We start from the raw sequence: 5,401 nt of genomic DNA on the forward strand, positions 1-5,401 counted from the left end.
TTCAGAACTACTTGTATTCTCAGGAATTCAATGAAACTGGAAATCAACCACGTTTTGAGGATGGGACAATAAATTGTCAAACAGTTCATTTTGTATCATAATGTAATTGATTCGAATCATGTAAACATATACTTTGGTGTAAGTTTTTCAATTATATTTATGATGGTTGTATTTACTTTGAGCACCATTATACTCGTTGTTGTGATACTCTACATGAAGTCCTCCACCCCCAGACATTTCCGCCATCCTTGGTTTGGGGGTGTGACACGAGTACAGGTCATAGCATACATGATCGAGCCTACTGCCGAAGCATAAGGTATTCGACTCATTTCTGCTATCTCATCTTCAGTACTCGGGCTCTGAGTCTTACTCCGTCTAGTGTTACTCTGGATGGGTAACTCTCCTTTCTTGGAATCTTGCATGCTGAATCTCTTCAGCACCTTGTCCAAGTAGGTACTTTGACTAAGTCCAATTAGTCTTTTACTCCTGTTTCTCAAAATCCTTATCCCTAGGATATAGGCAGCTTCACCAAGGTCCTTCATAGCAAAACACTTCCCAAGCCAGGACTTAACTTCCTGCAGAGTTGGGATGTCATTTCCTATGAGTAGTATGTCATCCACATACAGGACCAAAAAGCTAACTATACTCCTACTAGCCTTGACATATACACAAGATTCATCTTCACTCCTAGAGAAGCCAAACTCTTTGACCTTCTCATCAAAGCAAAGATTCCATCTGCGAGGTGCTTGCTTTAATCCATAGATGGATTTCTCAAGGTTACACACTTTATTAGGGTACTCTGTGCTGACAAAACCCTCTGGCTGATTCATGTAAACATCCTCAGCCAACTTTCCATTAAGGAAAGCGGTTTTGACATCCATTTGCCATATCTCATAGTCATGAAATGCAGCTATGGCTAACAAGACCCTAATGGACTTAATCTTGGCTACTGGTGAAAAGGTCTCATCATAATCAACTCCAGGAGTTTGAGAGAAGCCCTTTGCTACCAGTCGAGCCTTATAAGTGTGTACATTACCATCCATGTCGGTCTTCTTCTTGAAGAACCATTTGCACCCAACTGTCTTGCGACCTGGTACATTCTCAACCAAGTTCCAAACTTGATTGTCATACATGGATTGTATCTCGCTATCTATTGCCTCTTTCCATTTAGCAGACCCAGGGCCTGCCATGGCTTACGCATAGCTGTTAGGTTCATCTAGACCTACTAGTGTCTCATCACTAATAAGTGTCTCACCTTCCGCAGTAATATGGAAACCATACTAATGCTCAGGTACATTCCTAACCCTTGTGGAACGCCTCAAAGGTACAACTGGAGGTGTATTTGGATCAACAGGAGGTTCCTCCTCAAGTTGACTGCTAGGGTTTGAGGTTCCTTCACCACTTGACTCTTGAAGTTCTTCAAGGTCAATTTGCCTCCCACTGTCTCCTTGGCTTATAAATTCTCTCTCTCGAAAGATAGCCCTCCTTGCTACAAAGACCACATTCTCACTTGGTCTGTAGAAGAGGTAACCAAAGCATTTTTGTGGGTAGCCGATGAAAATACACTTCTCACTTCGAGGTTCGAGCTTGTCATGAGTCTCGCGTCGCATGAAAGCCTCGCAACCCCAAACCTTGATGTGGGCTAGACTAGGAACTTTTCCAGTCCACATCTCAGGAGGTATTTTGGCAACCTTCTTTGTAGGGACCAGATTAAGGATATGGGTGGCAGTCTCTAAGGCATACCCCTAAAATGAGATTGGTAGTGTAGCTCGACTCATCATGGAATGAACCATATCCAACAAGGTTCGATTACGCCTCTCAGCTACACCATTCGATTGTGGTGTCCTGGGAGGTGTCAATTGTTAGACAATCCCACATTCCCTTAGATAGTCGAGGAACTCACTACTAAGATACTCACCACCACGATCGGATCGAAGCATCTTAATGTTCCTGCCCAATTGATTCTCGACTTCCTGTTTAAACTCTTTAAAGCTCTCAAAAGTCTCTGACTTATGCTTGATTAAGTAGACATATCCATATCTACTATAATCATTCGTAAAAGTCACATAATAACGATTAGCATCCCTTGTGGCATGTTTGAAGGGTCCACACACATCCGTGTGTATAAGGTCCAATAAACCTTCACCCCTCTCACAAGAACTTGTGAAGGGTGACTTTGTCATTTTTCCAAGTAAGCATGATTCGCAACTATCATCTGACTTTAGGTCAAATGACTCCAAGACTCCATCCTTTTGGAGTTGGCCTATGCGTTTCTTGCTTATATGTCCAAGACGACAATGCCATAATGATGCTTTATCCAAGTTATTATCATTAGTAGAATCAATACACAATACATTATTTCCTAAGTTATCTACAACAGACATAGCTTCATACACACCATCACAAGGTAATGCTTTAAAATAAAACACATTATTAAAGAAAGCATTTATTCCACCAGTTTCATTATCAAAAGAAAAGGTAAAACCTTGTTTATACAAAGCATGAAAGGAAATAACATTTCTTGCCATTTCTGGCGAATAACAACATTTATTCAAATCTAAAGTAAATCCACTACTAAGCAACAAAGTATAAACTCCAATCTTGGTGACAGGTGAAACTTTCCTATTCGCCATGATCAAGTTTATCTTTCCATGCTCCACATTCTCACTTCTTCTTAGTCCCTGCAATTCAGAACAAATATGAATACCGCAACCGGTATCAAGGACCCAAGAGTTAGAATAGAGTGAATTACTAAATGAGATAGTGTAAATACCTGCATGGTTGGGTTTAACTTTCCCATCCTTCAAATCTTGCTGGTACTTTGGGCAGTTACGCTTCCAATGCGCCTTTTCGTGGCAATAGAGCATTCAGCCTCTTTGGGATCAGAAGAAGGTGTAACGAAACCTTTCTTGGTTCCGCTAGAAGAGGAGACATCAAGAGTCTTACCCTTGGTACCCTTCGAAGGGTTCTTTCTCTTCTTCCCTCTACCTTTCCCGATTGCCAGGACAGGTGCTGAGTTTGGAGTAGTAGCAGGAGTGGTCACAACCGACTTACCTTTAAGACCTGATTCTGCGGTTTTAGGAGTCCCTGAAGTTTGCTAAGTGTAACTTCCTCCTTATTCATGTGGTATGTCATGCGGAATTGATCATAACACGAAGATAAGGAGTGCAAAATAATATCTATTGCTAACTCCTCAGGGAAGTGCACATTCAACTTCATCAAACGGTCCATAAATCTTTGCATTTTCTGCAAGTGGCCCGTGATGGGTTCTCCATCTTTCATTCGGGTTGTGATCATAGAGGAGATGATTTCGTATCGCTCTTGACGAGCACTCTGATGGTAGCGGTCCGTCAAATCCTGGTGCATCTCAAAAGGATAGTAGTTCTCATAGGACTTTTGGAGCTCGGCTGTCCTGGTGGCCATCATGATGCATGCCACTTTGGTTGCATCTCTTTCATCTGCCTCATATTCAGCAAACTCGTCAGGAGTAGCAGTTGGCTCAGGCTCCTTAAGCTCCTTGTCAAGAACATATTCCTTGTTCTCGTAACGAGTGGCCATCCTGATGTTTCTGATCCAGTCAGTAAAGTTGGATCCATCAATGATGACTCTCCCACAAAGGTTTATGAGAGAGAAGGAGCCAGTAGGGTTTGAGCCAGGAGTAACATTGTTGGAAGACATCTGAAAAGAAGAAAGTAAGTTTAGTTTAGATATAGGGATAGTCCTTAATAAAACAGCCAAATGTATTATTAAGGCTAGGATTCAATCACAATATATTATAACCTAGAAGAGGGATGCCGTAATCCAAGTTATAACATATTTGAAAGGTAAGTGAATGACGATTCACCAATTTCCACCATGAAAACGAAATATGAATTATTAAGTTTTATTTGGCTTTTAGAAATTCCTAGATTCTTTGAGATTCATTGAACTTTTCAATGGCATGTTTCAATCTCGAGTATGCCCTTCATGTTTTGTGACTGGGATACCGAGGATCACAAAACAAGGTGTGAAGTAACCATGCAAATTACTTGGTACCCTTAATGTTTTTCACTTAATCGTAGTGCCGGTAAACCACACGCGCTCCTTCCGACCTCATGAAAAACCTGAACTCACCCTTTACCTTCCTTGTTAAGTCCAAGTTAGTGTGCCGGTAAACCACACACGCTCCACCAATGACTTAAACAAGGTGCAAAGTGTAATTTCATGGATTAGCACCTTATTCACATTTTTCCTAAAGTAACTAAGATTGGGAATTTATAGAACACTTAGTTACTTTATAATAATCATTATACTTTTAATGAGAATTTATAAGTTCTTGTCTTACCCGTTCGGCTAACGACCCTCCACCAGTCAAGCAAGCGGTGGGTGAGAGTGGACACCCATTAAGTCACCATTTTATAGGCAACAACCTTATACCCACCTTATAGACCGACTTCGTGAATGAGGCGTACTAGCGGTAAGACGACTTTGTTCTTATACATACATATATATATATATATATATATATATATATATATATATATATATATATATATATAATTATTAAATCATAATACTATAAGTATAAGGGTTGAATTTTAACTTTTAAAATTCTAAGGGTTGGAACTAAAGTTTTAATCAAGATTTTACTTGTTCCAAAACTTGAGGGCAAGTTTTGTAAACTTTCAAAACTTTTCATTTCTTGTAACTTATGAGTTATATTGAGTAATAAAAATGAAGGCTCTTCATTTTTCTAACTCTTGTGTTCTTTTAATGGTTTTTAAAACAAAGTGACTTTTGGTTTTCCATAACTTGAGGACAAGTTATGGACTCCATTAAAACACATTATGATCATGAATTTATCTACCACATAGGTTACAAATAATTCCTATGATCATCTAAACATCATAAGATCCAGAACATGAACATGAACACTTTCATGAATCAAAACTTACATTTAAAACTTTGTAATTTTGATAACTTGTTGTTGTAAATGGACTAACAAACACATTACCCCATCTAAAATGAGTTTTCAAGTACCAAAACAGTTTAGGGTAATGTTTCTAGTCCATTTCCATCAACTAAAGTCGAAAAACTGCATTCTGAGGTTTCTACTCGCCGAGTGCATGAACCTACTCGGCGAGTAGGTTGAAGACACACATGAACTCGGCGAGTCCCCCCATGGACTCGGTGAGTTCATCAGGCAGAATGCAAAAATATCGACTTTTTTCAACTTTCTTGCACAAACAACAAACAAACAAGCCTAGGCTTTGATACTACTGATGGGTTTTGAGCATTCTAACACTTCCTAACTGTACATGCAACCCTAATAACCTTGGATCTATGTTTGTCTAATTATCATGCAAAGTTGATTTCCAAGGCTATGATCCTATCTAGCATACATGGGGAACAATTTAACTTA

The sequence above is a fragment of the Lactuca serriola genome, chromosome 1 (genome assembly GCF_051521515.1).
Source record: "Lactuca serriola cultivar US96UC23 chromosome 1, Lser_US96UC23_V15, whole genome shotgun sequence".
NCBI classification, from domain to species: Eukaryota; Viridiplantae; Streptophyta; class Magnoliopsida; order Asterales; family Asteraceae; genus Lactuca; species Lactuca serriola.